This window comes from Macaca mulatta, chromosome 4 (assembly GCF_049350105.2).
Source record: "Macaca mulatta isolate MMU2019108-1 chromosome 4, T2T-MMU8v2.0, whole genome shotgun sequence".
NCBI classification, from domain to species: Eukaryota; Metazoa; Chordata; class Mammalia; order Primates; family Cercopithecidae; genus Macaca; species Macaca mulatta.
In genome coordinates, this window is record NC_133409.1 from 44,445,524 (window position 1) to 44,463,325 (window position 17,802).

General features: G+C 41.1%; 1 pseudogene; it reads left to right on the plus strand.

The window, feature by feature from the left end:
• The first annotated feature begins 9,288 nt into the window (after positions 1–9,288).
• On the plus strand, positions 9,289–10,945 carry LOC100429171 (dnaJ homolog subfamily C member 7-like; annotated as a pseudogene).
• Positions 10,946–17,802: the final 6,857 nt, after the last annotated feature.

Here is a 17,802-nt window from a genome sequence, read left to right on the forward strand (position 1 = left end):
AGCCGAGATCACACTACTGCACTCCAGTCTGGTGACAGAGCAAGACTATCTCAAAAAAAAAAAAAAGAAAAGAAAAGAAAAGAAAAATACAAAACATTAGCCAGGCATGGTGGTGAGCGCCTGTCTTCCTAGCTGCTTGGGAGGCTGAGGCAGAATTGCTTGAACTGGGGAAGCAGAGGTTGCAGTGAGCCGAGATCTTGCGCTGCACTCTAGTCTGGGCAACAGAGTGAGACTCTGTCTCAAGAAAAAAAAAAAAAATCTGATGTGGAATCATTAATGTAATATTAATGTAATTTTATATGTAAATATTATTTAGATTTAACATAAATTTAGCAATATAGATATATATTTTAGTTTCCTTGTAGACAAGAACAAAAAGGAAACAAAATGGGTTCTAGAGGTCCCTTTAAATATTATAAAAGAAACATACAAACAGCAAACAAAACCCCTCAGTATTCCCAACATTATATGCCAGGCAGGAATTCTGTTCCAGGAGGAATTCCTTGTAAGGATTCATACAAAGCAGAGAAGCAATTGATAACGCAGTAAGCAGTACCTTTAAATTTTGTTTTATGGAAGATATTAGGTTGGTGCAAAAAGGTCTATGAGGATAAGGAAAATGTGGCACATATACACCATGGAATACTATGCCGCCATAAAAAAGAATGAGATCATGTCCTTTGCATGGATGAAGGACAGGGATGAAGCTGGGAGCCATCATTCTCAGCAAACTAACACAGGAACAGAAAACCAAACACCGCATGTTCTCACTTATAAATGGGAGTTGAAAAATGAGAGCACATGGACACAGGAAGGGGAAAAACACACACCAGGGCCTGTTGTGGGGTTGGGGGTGAGGGGAGGGAGAGCATTAGGACAAATTCCTAATGCATGCAGGACTTAAAACCTAGATGACAAGTTGATGGGTGCAGCAAATCACCATGGCACGTGTATACCCATGTAACAAACCTGCGCATTTTGCATGTGCTTAAAGTAAGGTAAAATTTTTAAAAAGGTCTATGAATGGCCATTTCCTGCATTAACCTTTGATGGGTTCTGAGAGGATAATATTAAACTTTCGCGAAGGCATTTCAGGGAAGAGTTAAGATAATATATGCATGTTGCTTTCTGGTGAACTAAGCTAAAAGAAAGGCAAAGTTTATTAAGAAAAGAAACAAGTGGCGGTAATGTCCTTATCAAATATCATGTATAGTAATAGAACTAAAGTAAAGCAGAAAAAGATATTTCCCCTTTGCCTCCTACTCAAGTTTCCAAACTGAGTTTCTGGGTTAAGTAGGGCATTACTGAAATCTAATTTTGGTTATAATTACATTCTGAGAATTATTTGCAAAATATACCAATACTACACCATAAACTGCCCTGTTAAGTGGAGTTTTTAATTTATTGTCTCTGTAGATTTGAAATATGTCTCAAAGTATTTTAGTATAGCTTATCCTAAGCTGAATCTTCAGACCAGAAGTAGATAGTGAGTGCAGCTGCTTTCCTACTGCCCTCATAGATTTTAATACAAGTATTTCAAAAAATGAAAGATAACTCTTATATCCTGTAATGGACTTTTCATAGAAGAAGGTAGTTTTTCTGGCTTCCTATCATCCATGCATCATTATGGTAACAGGAATTTGTGGAACCAGTCTCTACATTGCATTCTCTGATTGGTTCAGACATTGTCCAGCCACCCAATCTGAGTCAAGCAGGTATGTGACATTTGCTGATCTCTGGGAAAAGGTCTGCTTCCCAGCTGAACAAGAAGCCTCATGGAATGGAAAGCCTAGTGCTGCTACCCTGTTTTGCTTGCATGAAGAGCCAAAGACAGACAGCGGCACAGGGGATGTCTGAGTAAAAAGACAGCTTGATGACAGCTTTTGAGCCCTGGATCCAGCCATGTTTGGAGAAATATCATTTTTGTTTAGGCCAATTTAGGTTCATTTTTCTATTACATGCAACCAATATATATCTAACTAAACATCTAAGTAAAACATCTTCCTACTCAGAAGGTAGGAATTATGCTTAACTAAGATCTGAATATCTTTTACACATGCACATATACACACGTAAGTTGAAAAGACTAAAATACACTCAAGTTCTAAAACATTTAAAATTAAAACTCTGTCTGTCACAATGTCACTCTTATGCATTCTCATCCTGCCAGAATGTTAGATACTGGCTGGAAAAAAAAAAAAAAATTCAAAAGCTGGTTCCTATACCGAGATCCCACACATGGGAAAAAACACAGTAAAAATGTGTGAATACCAACATGGTTATGACATTAATGTGACTACTTCGTGAAACTGAAAGGAAAAATAAAACAGTGTCCGGTGGTCAGATGGTTGTGTTTTGCATGTTTTCCCCCCCTGTAAAGGATTGAGGAATCCAGACCTGAAGTCTGAAATCTGACATACACTTTCAAAGGAGGAGAGAGCAGATGTATGCATTTGTAACTTAGAGGAACAACAGAGTTCTTTTTCATGGAGAAGATTGATTCTACACAGAGTTGAATTTGAAGAAACTATGCCTAAGACATTATAGAGAGTAAACAATTGATCGGGAATGAGATTTGCCGCTCAGGATAGTTTCTAAAGAATGGCAGGCAGAAGATTGTCTCTTGAGTCTCCTTTTCTTTTCAGGTGACTGAGTAGATACCATCAACCAGCTATAAATGTTTGTCCCAATAAATTATTGCGTGGGAAGCGTCCTTGGAGCTACACAAAGAGGAGACATTGTCGTAAGCCTGCAAAGTTGAGTAAAATAGCTCAGCGGGTCAGAATTGGAATTTGTACTTTCATGGTGCTCTTGTAAAAGCCATAGCATAGGCAACCATGTCCCCAAATCTATATTCATTATTGATCCTATTCTCTATACCCAAGACCTTTCATTCTAGCTCTTCTTAAGGAAAATGTAGATTGAATATTTGAATTTAATACATTTCAATTTAACTATAAAATTGATAGTTATGTATATAACTTATAAATTGCACATGTAGGTACCTATCTATAACTTTAAGGTGTTTTGTTTTCTCTCAGATTAATGAAAGTTCCTTTTGAAAACTTGTCTTTAGGCCGGGCTGGGTGGCTCATGCCTGTAATGAGCACTTTGGAAGGCCGAGGAGGGTGGATCACCTGAGGTCAGGAGTTCGAGACCAGCCTAACCAAAATGATGAAACCCCGTCTCTATTAAAAATACAAAATTAGGTGGACCTGGTGGGGCATGCCTGTAATGTCAGCTACTTGGGAGGCTGAGACAGGAGAATCACTTGAACCCTGGAGGCAGAGGTTGCAGTGTGCGGAGATCGTGCCACTGCACTCCAGCCTGGGTGAGAGAGCAAAACTCTGTCTCAAAAAAAAAAAAAAAAAAAAAAAAGTGGAAAATAGGATTTTTTTTTTTTTTTTTTTTTTTGAGACAGAGTCTCACTCTCTCACCCAGACTGGAGTGCAGTGGCACGATCTTGGCTCACTGCAACCTCCGCCTCCTAGGTTCAAGCAATTCCCCAGCCTCAGCCTCCTGAGTAGCTGGGACCACAGGTGTGCGCCACCACTCCTGGCTAATTTTTTGTATTTTTAGTAGAGACGAGATTTCGCCGTGTTAGCCAGGGTGGTCTCCATCTCCTGACATCGTGACCCGCCCGCCTCGGCCTCCCAAAGTGCTGGGATTACAGGCGTGAGCCACTGCACCCAGCCAAAAACTTGTCTTTAATAACAATTTAATTAAGATATTAAATGTTACTTCTCAAGTAGTGGAGAAGCTTAAATGCCAATTAGGATTTTTTAAATATTGCAGCCATTTAAAAATTGAACTCCGACTTAATACTTGATGGTCTTTTGGAATAAATGAAATCATCCAGGAAGAGAGCTAGTTTTAGCTACTGCTTGATTCTGGGCTTAGAGAATACCATCAGGGTCTGTTTCTAGGTGCTGCACTGTGGTCCATAGCATATTCAACTTTGCGTAGTTATTCTACTTTCAAGTTCTGCAGCAGAAGAATTGCCTCCTGCAGCTTCTTTATAATTCTAGGGATTCCCACACTCTCTCTCTTTGACTCAGATTGGGTCAATGTGCTCATCCCATCCTTTAAACACTCATAGTGACTGGGGTCTAGGTGGGTGGACGATGGTGGTGAGGTGAGCTCTTTCGCTTAGGCTCCACCTCACAGTAAAGAGGAGTCACCTTTTCCTAAGCACATGAATTGGGGATGCGGTTGTTCATCCAAAGCAAAATTGGGGTATTGTTACCATCATGAGGAAGAGTGGATACCTTGGGGAAAAAGAACATATATCCACCCTAAGGTAGAACTCAGATGTTTCGGCAGCAGAGCTGGTCAGAATTTGAGGTCAACGATCTCTAGACTGCTTCATGAAATTCTTTTTTCTGATATAGAACTTTAGAAAAGAAGGGTATAAATATCAGTTGAGATATTAAATACTGTCATATCATTGCTACGGACTAAATTGCATTATCTCTCCTGTCACTCCCAATTCATACGTTGAAGCTCTAACTCCCAATATGATGGAATGTATTGTTGAGGATTTGGAGGTGATTAGGATTAGGTGAGGTCATGAGAGTGGGATTAGTGGCTTTTTTTTTTTTTTGAGATGGAGTCTCGTTCTGTCACCCAGACTGGAGTGCACTGGTGCAATCTTGGCTCACTGCAACCTCCACCTCCCGGGTTCAAGGGATTCTCCTGCCTCAGCCTCCTGAGTAACTGGGACTACAGGTGTGTGCACCATGCCCTGCTAATTTTTTGTGTTTTTAGTAGAGATGGGGTTTCACCATGTTAGCCAGGATGGTCTCAATCTCCTGACCTCATGATCCACCAGCCTTGGCCTCACGAAGTGCTGGGATTACAGGCGTGAGCCACCGCACCTCACCCTAGTGGCTTTTTAAGAAGTGGAAGAGTAAGAACTTTGACTCTCTGTCATGTGAGGACCCAGGGAGAAGGCAGTTGACTACAAGCCAGGCAGTAGATCCTCACCAGACACTGAATCTGTTGGCACCTTGATCTTGAACTTCCCAACCTCCAAAACTGTGAAAAGTAATGTCTCTGATTTAAGTCACCCAATCTCTAGTTTATTATAGTACCCCAAGCAGACTAATACAATTGTGTTCAGGAAATGAATAGTTCAAAGAACTTGTCTTCATAGCCCAGACATGCTTTTGGTATATAAAGAGTTATTCTAGTAAAGGTCATCAAGTGTTTCTATTGGAAGAACATTCAAATGTAAAATGTTTGGCCAGGTGTGGTGGTGCACACCTCTAATCCCAGCACTTTGGGAGGCCGAGGCTGATGGATCACCTGAGTTCAGGAGTTTAAGACCAGCCTGGCCAACATGGTGAAACCCCGTCTCTACTAAAAGTAAAAAATTAGCCAGGTGTGGTGGCACACCCCTATAGTTCCAGCTACTCGGGAGGCTGAGGCAGGAGAATCGCTTGAACCCAGGGGGCTGAGGTTGCAGTGAGCCAAGATGGCGCCACTATACTCCAGCCTGGGCGACAGAAACTTCGTCTCAAAAAAAAAAAAGATTGTTTTTCAGTGTTCAGTATGTTTTCTCACATGCCTATCTAGCAGTGATATCATACAACTCAATCTGTATCTTATGGACAACCACAAAGCATCTTGATTTGGAAATATATACACCTCATATTCGTATTGACAACATTATCCAATCATTTGGAAACATAATTTATGAGGAAGCTAAAGGTACTGCATTTCAGCCATTTTGTCAACGAAGTCTCTACCTCAAGTAGTTCACTAATGAGGAGAGAGATTTATTTCTCAGTATCAAGTTTATGACATGAACATCTGTTTTACAGCCAATATTTACCTGGTTTTTTTTTTCATCTTTAATTCTTGGACTTTAGATAAAAAGGACAAAGTAAATCACATAGTCAAATTGGCTGATTCCACATAAGCTCAGAGAGAAGAGTTCTCTTTCAGAAAAATGATTTAATCTTAAATCTGTGTCTGAAAAAATATCATCTGTAAACTTTAGCTGGAAAGTGTTCTAAGAATGTAGAGGTATTCCCCATGGTTTTGATTGTGTTCATCCTGAAAGATTCAATTTAATAAGAGAAAGGGTTGGGTCTTTTGAAAACAGTAAGAAAATCAATTATCAGAGTTTCCATTTTCTCTGGGCAATTTTCACCATTTCAGCATGCCCAAGAGAGAAATGACGTGTGATTTTGTTATGCTGAAGAATTTGGCAAGCCGGCTAATGGTCTTACTAAAAGTGAAGAAATCCCTTTGGTGGCAGATGCAGGAAGTTATGTCTGAATCATTTGGAACCATTGTAGAGAAGCCTTTGTTCCAAAAGAGATGTGTGGGGATTTTCTTGGGAAGAAAAGGTGTCTGAATATTCTTAAACCTCAAACAGATTTATCAAACTTGCTGCTTCATTTAATCCTTTGCCAAATGGGCTCATTTTTCATCCAACAGACTTCTCCCTAGCCATCTTCATCTTAAAAAAAGTCACCCTCAAAACTCATCTTGTGTTTCTTTCACTGCTGTGATGATGAAATCTGTCTCAAAAGAAGCACGTCGGTGTTGACTTCATCATCTTAGAGGCTGTAACATACAGGTAAGGCTATTACTTAGAAACATACTCTCAGAAAGGTTTTTTGGAAGTTTTTAGGGAGGGGGTGAAGAAGAACTAGGGAAAGGTAGATGGTGAATAGAATAACCTGAAGTCATGAGTCAAGTTCAACAGCAACAGTAAGTCAAAGCAATATCACTGAACATTGGTGAGAATAAATAGAAATGGAATGAGACTACAGAGGAAAATGAGTAAATTTAGTATCCAGAAATACTCTTAATGGGAAATTCTATTAGCTTGTCTCTCATCAGAGTTAGGTGAAGTAATAATCTCCAAAAGGCGGGGCTGTTACCTCTGCAGGCATTTAGAACTGGTCTGAACAAATCTGCTGCAAGCTTTTTGTGGTGGAAGAATGCTGTAGAACGGAGCTGCGAAAGCAAGTATAATTTCTCTGACTCCCTCTGACTTTCACTTAATTATGTACAGGAAGTTCAAAAATCCTGCTGCGTCTTTCTTGCCAATTTCAATACAAATTCTCCCTGGCCAGAAAACTGATCATTTGGTATATAACCTTTTTTTTTTGGTTGATTCCTTAGGTTCTCCACAACATCATCTGACATTCTGCTACATAAATAGCTATAATTTTAAATAAAATGAGTCAAACACTAGTGTCAGGCTCTCTCACCCTTTAAGATCACTATAATCCCTCTTTTACATAAGAGGCAATAATGCTCAGACTCTAAGCTAGTGAGTTGAAATGCAAACTCTGAACCATCTCATCAGACTAAAAAAGAGCATAGGTTTAGATTTAAATGAACTCCTGTGTGAATTCTGGCTTAGCATGCCTATTTCTGTCCCAATCTATTCTATAATCTCCTTTATCCTTGTAGTGGAATTATTTTAAATTCTATCTTGAGACCCTTGTCTGGGAGCTTATATGATTCACTCCATCACTGCCCAAACGAGATAGACCAGGCGGCTGGATCCTCCTCTTAGTAGAGGTGGATGCTTTTTTAGTGGATGTAAATGGATCAATCCATGACTTAATTGTGCATGAAATAGAGATTTTTAAAATTTTTCTATAACCAAATTCAATTTCTGTCATAAATGCTAAATTTCTACCTGGTAATGACAAATTTAATTCTTCTAATTCAGGATAAACCTAGCCAAATTAGGATTTTTAAGACATTATTTCATGGTAAAATCATTCAATTTAGGCTTCTTCCCCCAAATTTCAATTAGCCCAAGTGGCATCTAACTTTAAGGAGGTGTTATATGAATTAGGTAACCCCAAGTTTGCATTTCTTCTTTTCCTAAGAATGGAAGTAGCAAGGTATAAAGTGTTATAATAATAGTAATTTGTGAAGAGGTAAGACGATCTTACAGGAGTAAACCAGTTTGCTGGAAATCGGTATTTTCAGTTAAGGGCCAAAATTGTGTAGCATTAGCTCCCAGAAAGCCCCTGGAATTGTGCCAGCAGACGCAGCCATGAGTTTGGCAGTGGCTGCTGTAGCCTTAAGGCAAGGTAGGTCTTTGCTATAGGATCAAAGGACAGACTGTAATAAGCTATGGATTTTTGGTGCTTTCCTTGTAATTAAAGCTATTATGGAATCGGAATTTTATTTAGAAGCTTCTTTACTCCAATCAAAAAAGACAGTACATTCAATATTAGGACTTTACTGTCCTAATGAAGAGCAACTTCATTTGCTTTAAGAACACTGCAAGATGGACAATTTTGGAAACATATGGAATTCTCCCAAAGTGGCCACTATAATTCCAAATCATCATTGGTGAAATAGTGCCAGTTTGTGAGATGTGTGCAAGCATTTGGGTAATAAAGAAGCAAGTGTCTGTACTGGCAGAAGTGCACACTTGAACTGAGATTACCCTTGGGCAAATGATCATGGTCAGTTGAATGTGTTGGTTCTGCGTTTTTTGTCTTGAGCCCCTAACCAGTGGTTGGCCACCCTTGACCAGAGACTTGATAATTTGTGGCCCTCAGCAGATAGAATTTTTGAATATTCTGTCTCTCATATTAAGTGTCAGTTGTAAACACAGAACAGAGGAAAAATGGACCTTGTACAGTTTTTGGTTGGTGACGTGAAGTAAATTTCATTTACTGGGGAACATCAGTTTGACAAACTTTTTATTAACAGCTTTGTTGAGGCCAAATTGACATACAATAAAATGCACATAATTAAACAATAAACGTTGAAAAGCTTTGACATTTGTTTGCACCCAGCATGACAATCAAGATAATGAAAATATGCATCATAAGCTTCCTCATGCCCCTTGGTAATACCGCCTTCTTCTCCCTGCTCCCCATACCTCTGAGTCCTCAAGCAACCACTGATCTGCTTTCTAACATGGTAGATTAGTTGGTGTTCTAGAATTTTACATACATGGAATATAGTATGCATTTTGAGAAAAAAATACATGTTTTTTCACCCAGCATAATCATTTTGAGATTCTTCCATGTTTTGTGTGAGTCAATAGTTCACTTTTTGCATTGATTTGTATTCTGTTATATGGGCATACCAAAAATTGTTTATCCACTCACCTGAACATAAACATTGAAGCCTTTTTCCCCCCGGATTTCTGCTGCTATAAATAAAGCTGCTATAAATGTTCATCTACAAGTTTTGTGTATAGATATATGCTTTGTTTTCCTTTAAGTAAATATCTAGGAGTGGAATTGCTGCATCATATGGCAGGGATATAATTAGCTTTTTAAGAAACTGTCAGTTGCTCCATTGTGCAACGTAGTAATGGCGGCAACAAAGCCAGGGCTGCTCCATGAAGAGGAAGCAAAGAGGGCTTGCCAGGACAGTGATGGAGAAGAACAAAAAGGGAGGATTGCCTCAATAAAAGGAGGGCAGCTTTGCCAGTTTGTAATTTAAAATACTGAAGCAGAGTCTTTGAAGCAACAAGGAAATGCACACTATGCCAAGAAAGATTACAACGAAGCTTATAACTATTAGACAAAAGCCACAGATATGTGCCCTAAAAATGCTAGCTATTATAGTAATAGAGCAGCCATATTGATGATGCTTGGAAGGTTTTGGGAAATGCTTGGAGATGCTTTCACAGTCAGTGAAATTGGCTGATGGTTTCTTCCGGGGACATCTACGAGAGGGCAAGTGCCACCTCTCTCCAGGGAATGCCATGGCAGCACATTGCAGTTTTCAGAAAGCCCTAGAACTGGATCATAACAATGCTCACTCGCAACAGGAGTTCACAAATGCTAATGCAGTTGTGGAATAGGAGAAAGTCACAGAAACAGGTTTTGAGAAGTGGGCTTTTCAGAAGGTTGTTTTCTGCATGGACTATGCCCTAGAATTTGCTCCTGTCTGCCATCACTTCCATATCCCTCAAAGCAGAATGTTTAGCAATGCCGGGTCATTATCCAGAAACACAGTCTGCGGCCAGTGACATTTTATGAATGGATTCCACCAATGTGGATGCTCTGTATGTACACGGTCTTTGCCTTTATTATGAAGACTGTATTGAGCAGGCAGTTGTTCAGTTTTTTGTACAGGCTCTCAGAATGGCTCCTGACCATGAGAAGGCCTGTGTTGGGTGCAGAAATGCCAGAGCATTTAACACAAAGAAAGAAGACTGGAATAAAGCATTTAGGGAAGGAAATTACAAACTAGCTGGTGAACTGGACACGGAAGCCCTGGGATAGACCTCAACAATATAAAAGCAATTGCTAAACTCTACTGAAACCGGGATACAGTTAATTCTGAGCTTGGGAAACTAGATGATGCAATAGACAGCTGCACAAATGCAGTGAAGCTCCTGGCGCTTACATAAAAGCCTGCTTGAGAAGAGCTCAGTGTTTGATGGACACAGAACAGTATGAGGAAACAGTGTGAGGCTATGAAAAAAGTATATCAGATGGAGAAAACAAAAGAATACAAACAGCTCCTAAAAAATGCACAGCTGGAACTGAAGAAGAGTAAGAGGGATAATTACTACAAAGTTCTGGGAGTGGACAAGAATGCCTCTGAGGACAAGATCAAGAAAGCTTATTGGAAACAGACCTTTATGTACCATCCACATCGGCATGATGGAGCCAGTGCTGGGGTTCAAAAGGAGGAGGAGAAGATCAAGGAAGTGGCAAGGTCTTTACCATCCTCTTTGATTCCAAGAAAACGATTCATTATCACAGTGGACAGGACCTGGATAAGGAGGACATGAATTTGGGTGATTTTGATGCAAACAATATCTTCAAGGTATTCTTCTATGGTCCTGCGGGCTTCAGCTTTGAAGCGTCTGGTCCAAGAAGTTTCTTTCTTCAATTTGGCTAATGAAGGGCAACCATCCAGAATCCAGAAAATGCAGTCACTCAGTTTAAATATAATTAGTAGATCATTTTTATTGAGAGGAATATTTAAATCTCCAACCATAATTTGTCTGCCTCTCCTGTAGTTCTATCAGTTTTTGCTTGATGTATTTTATTATTAGGTGCATAAATGTTTAGATTTGTTTATGACCTCCCTTTGTCATTATGAAATAAACTTGAGAAATTCCATGTAATATTGTTTGCTGTGAAATCTATCGTGTCTGATAGTAATATAGTCACTACAACTTTCTTTTAGTTAAGGTTAGCAAGATTATCTTTTTCTGTCTTTTAACATCTAATGTGTGTGTTTGTGTGTGTGTGTGTGTGTGTGTGTGAAAATGAATAACACCAAAAGCACTTTCTTTGAGAAAATCAATAAAATTGGTCAATCTCTAGCTAGACTGATATTAAAAAAAAAAAAAAAAAGGCCGGGTGCGGTGGCTCACGTCTGTAATCCCAGCACTTTGGGAGGCTGAGGTGGGCAGATCACGAGGTCAGGAGATCAAGACCATCCTGGCTAACACGGTGAAACCCCGTCTCTACTAAAAATACAAAAAATTAGCTGGGCATGGTGGTGGGCGCCTGTAGTGCTAGCTACTCAGGAGGCTGAGGCAGGAGAATGGCGTGAACTCGGGAGACGGAGCTTGTAGTGAGCTTAGATTGCACCACTGCACTCCAGCCTGGGCGACAGAGCGACTCCATCTCAAACAAACAAACAAACAAACAAACAAACAAAAACCTCTCTCTCTCTATATATATATATGTGGAGAGAGAGCACATTTCTTATATGCAACATATAGTTTGGTCTTCTTTTTCTTTTTCTTTTTGAGACGGAGTTTCACCTCTTGTCCAGGCTGGAGTGCAATGGAGCAATCTCGGCTCACCACAACCTCCGCCTCCTGGGTTCAAGCAATTCTCCTGCCTCAGCCTCCCAAGTAGCTGGGATTACAGGCATGTACCACCATGCCCAGCTAATTTTGTATTTTTAGTAGAGACAGGGTTTGGTTAGGCTGGTCTTGAACTCCCAACCTCAGGTGATCTGCCAGCCTCAACCTCCCAAAGTGCTGGGATTACAGGTGTGAGCTGCTGCACCCAGCCTGTGTTTCTTATCTATTTGACAGTCTCTGCCTTTTAACTGAGATGTTTTGACAAAGTTATATTTAATGTGATAATCGATAGATTTAAGTCTGTCATCTTGCCATTTGTCTTCTGTTTGACCCATCTCTTCCTTTTCTTCCCTTTTCCTCATGTCTTTGGTTGAAGAACTTCCTTTGACATTTCTTTCTTTCTTTTTTTTTTTTTTGAGATGGAGTCTTGCTCTGTTGCCAGGCTAGAGTGTGGTGGTGCGATCTCAGCTCACTGCAATCTCTGACTCCGGGTTCAAGTGATTCTCCTGCCTGAGCCTCCTGAGAAGCTGGGATTATGGGTGTGCACCACCAAGTCCAGCTAATTTTTGTGTTTTTAGTAGAGATGGGGTTTCACTATGTTGGCCAGGATAGTCTTGATTGCCTGACCTTGTGATCCACCCACCTTGGCCTCCCAAAGTGCTGGGATTACGGGCATGAGCCACCACACCCAGCCTGACATTTCTTATAGAGCAAGTCTGTTGGTGATAAATATTTTCAGTTTCTGTATGTGTGAAAGAGTCTTTATTTCACCTTAGTTCTTGAACATACTTTTGCTTGGTATAAAATTCTAGTTTGACAGTTTAATAACTTGTTCATCAGTACATTAAAGACGTTGTGTCACTGTCTTCTCACTTGCATTTTTTCTTATAAGAGATCTGCTATCATTCTTATCTTTGTTTCCCTATATGTATTGTGATGTTTTTCTCTGGTTTACAATGTTCTATCACTGGTTTAATTTAATTAAGATGTGCTTTAGTGTAATTTTCTTCACATTTCTTGTGCTTTGGGTTCATTGGGCTTCTTGAATATGTAGATTTATACTTTTCATTAAATTTGGAAAATTATTGGCCATTATTTCTTCCCATTTTTTTCTGTTACCCTCTCTCTTCTTTTTCAGTGACTTCTGTTACTTGTATATTAGGCATCTTGAAGTTTTCCACAGCTCAGTAATACATGGTTTTTAAATATTTATTCTTTCTCTGTTTAATTTTAGATAATTTCTATTGCTATGTCTTCATATACACTAATCTTTTCTTCTGCAATTTTTAATCTACTTCTTTAACTCCTTAATTTTTTTTTTTTTTTTTTTTGAGACAGAATCTTGCTCTGTCACCCAGGCTGGAGTGCAGTGGCGTGATCTCAGCTCACTGCAAGCTCGGCCGCCTGGCTTCATGCCATTCTCCCACCTGAGCCTCCCAAGTAGCTGGGACTATAGGTGCCCATGACCATGCCTGGCTAATTTTCTTTTTTTTTTTTTTTGAGACAGAGTTTCACTCTTGTTGCCCAGGCTGGAGTGCAATGGTGGGCTCTTGGCTCACCGCAACCTCCGCCTCCTGGGTTCAAGCGATTCTCCTGCCTCAGCCTCCAGAGTAGCTGGGATTACAGACATGTGCCACCACGCCTGGCTAATTTTTTGTATTTTTAGTAGAGATGGGGTTTCACCCTGTTAGCCAGGATGGTCTCGATCTCCTGACCTCATGATTCGCTTTCCTCGGCCTACCAAAGTGCTGAGATTACAGGCTTGAGCCACTGCGCCTGGCCCCTTAAATATTTTTTTAAGCTGAGCATGGTTGCTTACACCTGTAATCCCACCACTTTGGCAGACTGAGGCAGGAGGATTGTCCAGGAGTTTGAGACCAGCCTGGGGAACAAAGTGAGATTCATCTCTACAACTTTTTTTTTTTTTTTTTTGAGACAGAGTCTCGCTCTGTTGCCCAGGCTGGAATGCAATGGTGTAATCTCAGCTCACTGTAACCTCTGCCTCCCGGGTTCAAGTGATTTTCCTGCCTTAGCCTCCTGAGTAGCTGGTATTACAGGCGCTTGCCACCATTCCTGGCTGATTTTTGTATTTTTAGTAGAGATGGGATTTCACCGTATTCGCCAACTTAGTCTTGAACTCCTGACCTCAGGTGATCCACACACCTCAGCCTCCCAAAGTACTGGGATAACAGGCATGAGCCACTGTGCCTGGCCTACAATTTTTTAAAAATTAGCTGGGCATGGTGACACGTGCCTGTGGTACCAGCTACATGCGAGGTTGAGGTGGGATGATTATTTGAGCTTGGGAGGTTGAGGTTGCTGTGAGCCATGATTGTGCCACTATACTCCAGCCTGGGTGACAGAGTGAGATCTTGTCTCAAAAATAATAATAATAATAAATATATATAAAATATATATAATATATAATATATATATAATATATAAATCTATATATAATATATATAGTGGTAAAAGACACTACATAAAATTTGCCATTTTATCCATTTTTACATGTACAGTTCAATGGTGTTAAGTGTAATCACATTATTGTGAAACATCTAATTTGCTCCTAATTTCATCCAATGAACTTTTCATCTCATTTCTAAAATTTTCATCACTAGAATTTGATTTAGATCTCTTCTACATCTTCCACGTCTTTACTTAACTTTTGATCACATGAAAACCAGTTACAATAAGTGTTTTAGTGTCCTTGTCTGCTAATCCTAACATCTAGGTTGTTTTCAATTGACTGACTTTTCTCTTCATTAAGGGTGGTGTTTTGCTTCCTTCATGACTGGTAATCTTTTATTTTCTTTCTTTAAATTGTGTTGTATTAGATTTGAGATCCTGATGTATGGTAATCCTTGACTGAATGCTGGGCATTATAGATTTTTTCCTTGTTTGGTGCTGGATAGTTTTATATTCCTAAAAAGACTCTTGGTCTCTTCTTGGATGGTAGATTGGGGACATTGTTAACATGCTTCTCCCCCTTGGAAAGACACAATAGTGTGTAGTGTTTCACGCTGCGAACTTTTCTCCAAGAAGCAACACAGGAACTAAACACGGAAACTGAAAGAAACCACAGGCCCTTTGAAAAAGGTGGTGGGTTGTGGCCGGGTGTGGTGGCTCACGCCTGTAATCCTAGTACTTTGGGAGGCTGAGGCAGGCAGGTCACAAGGTCAGGAGATCGAGACTTTCCTGGCTAACATGGTGAAACCCTGTCTCTACTAAACAGAACACAAAAATTAGCCAGGTGTGATGGCGGGTGCCTGTAGTCCCAGCTACTTGGGAGGCTGAGGCAGGAGAATGGCATGAACCCAGGTGGAGGAGCTTACAGTGAGCCGAGATCGTGCCACTGAACTCCAGCCTGGGAGACAGAGCGAGACTCTGTCTCAAAAAAAAAAAAAAAGAAAAGAAAAAAGAAAGAAAGAAATGGTGGGCTGCAGCCTACACCATGAGTCAGGTGGAAAATTAGGTCTGCAGAATCTGAAGGGGGATACACCGCCTCTAGGATATACACTCCCACTGGGGAACCAGTTAATCCCGTTCATGGGGGAAGGCCTTAACCCTTGGCCTTAACCTTAAGGCCTTAACCCTAAGGCCTTAACTGAGTGCTGGCAGTGATTTAGGGAGCGATGGGGAATACAAAAGCAGGAGCAGCAGTGGGAAGAGCCTTGTGTGCATTCCCAGTCTTCAGCACAGACTGAGGGAAGTTATTTTTGGTCTACCTCACAAGGGACCTCCCAGAAATCTGCCAACTAACTCAAGTGGTGGTTGCAAATTGAGAGAAGCTCCCAGCTGAAATTCACCATATAATTTCAAGTGGGGACAGACTCCCTTGGCCAGAACTGGGGGCAGGCGGGAAGTGTGCTACAGCCATAAGTACAGGAGCTGGGACTGGGAGGAGCAGGGCCTGAAAGCTGCTGTTGCTGTCTCCACAGGGAAGGCTTATGGGCTGGGGTAGTTTTGAATTTTAAGTGCAGATTGCCTGCAACTTAGCTAGCTGATACTAGTGTAACACTGCAGATATGAGAGACCTGCCTTTTACTTTTCTTTCTTTCTTTTTTTTTTTTTTGAGATGGAGTCTCACTCTGTTTCCCAGGATGGAGTGCTGTGGAGTGATCTTGGCTCATTGCAACCTCCGCCTCCTGGGATCAAGCAATTCTCCTGCTTCAGCCTCCCAAGTAGCTGGGATTATAGGTATGGGCCACCACGCCCGGCTAAGTTTTGTATTTTTAGTAGAGATGGGGTTTCACCATGTTGGCCAGGATGGTCTTGATCTCCTGACCTTGTGATCCGCCTGTCTTGGCCTCCCAAAGTGTTGGGATTACAGGCATGAACCACCACACCCAGCCTGTGACCTGCCTTTCTAAGTGTGTGGGAGCTGGGTAGGTTTACTGTTGCCTGCTATTCCGCACTCCCTGTCAAACTCTTCTGTGCAACACAGGCAGCTGCACTTCTTCCTGGAACATTACCGGAGCAGCCAGAGGACCAGCCCCCAGACCCTACTGGGGTTACTTGCCCTGCATGTGGAGAGCCAGAGCATGGACCTGCCTGACCCAGCCCCCACCTGGCTTTGCTCCACCACCTGCCCTGGTGGCTTAACACAAGGGACAGAAACTTTTGGGAGTTCTACTGACCTACCCATTGCCTGAGATTCTAGAATACCTCCCCTGAGTTACATAAGGCAAGCACAAATCCTACCACTAGTACCACAGCTGACACTCTTGCAAGCACCACCTCCTGGCTGGAGGCCAACTGACACAGTCCATTACAGCATTCTCAGGTAGAATAACACAGAGCCCAGGAAGGAGAAAACTTGTGTGTGACCTCAGCTATCACCATTGCCTGCAGCACCCTGGCTAACCAGGAGGTTCTGAGTCCATCCACACGACCAGTCTATAGCTGTATCCCAACAGTCAGGCAGCCCTGGCACTTGTGAAGGATCTTGGAGAAGGGGACTCTTTTCCTCCTAGTCCATCACTGCAGGCACATCTAGGACTTCTCCTATGGGAGCTTAACATGGGTGCACCTATAGACAGCCTTTCCAGAAAACTTCAGGGTGACTGCGTCACTGCAGGAAGAGTACCCTCCAGGTTCAGGCTTGCATGAGGGGTAGAGTTACAATCCCTCTCTACTTGGAACATCAACATTCCTGCAGATGAAAAGAGGTGCCTGCCTGATTTGAATAACTGAAACACTGGATCAGGAGTGTGACTGGGAGGTGAATGGCTTTACTGCTAGCCTTGCAGTGGAGCTGAGGCGACTCCTCTTGATAAGACCTCAGTGTATTTCACCAAGAGCTACCCCAGCCACCTCTGCCAAGGCTGAGACCTCTGCCCACCGTTAGGTATTGCATTTACCTACCTGCTTTAGTCATGACCAGTTTCTACCTAGAGACACCTCCTCTACTGGCCTGAAGCCTGAACTATTGAACCCAGTAAATAAAATACTGGAGGAAAAATTAAATGAATAAAAAAGTGCACACCGTGGAGGAATGAAAAAGCCTCGAGAGACCTCTGCCGTTCCAGCCTCATAGGAGACACTGAACTTACTCACACAACAAGCACATTGCTACCATAACCAGCATCTGAGAAAGCCATCATACAGAGACTCTCTACAACCAAGGAACAGAGTCTTCATCCCTAAAGCACCAAGAGCCGTATTAGGCTACAGTAAATTATAAACATTAAAGTCACATTGCTAATGGGGGGAAAAGAAATTTTAAAAAAGAGTAATATCAAAAATAAATTCAACAATAATTACAATAAATAGTCTACCCAAATGAGAAGAAACCAGAAAAATAATTCTGGCGATATAACAAAACAGCGTTCTATATAACACCATCCCCTACCAAAAGATCACACGAACTCTCCAGCAATGGATCTATACAAAGATAAGCTCTTTAAATACCAGATAAAGAATTCAAAAAGTTGACTATTTAGCTACTCAAGGAGATACAAGAGAAAGGTGAAAACCAATGTAAAGAAATTTTTAATAATTCAGGATATGAATGAAAAATT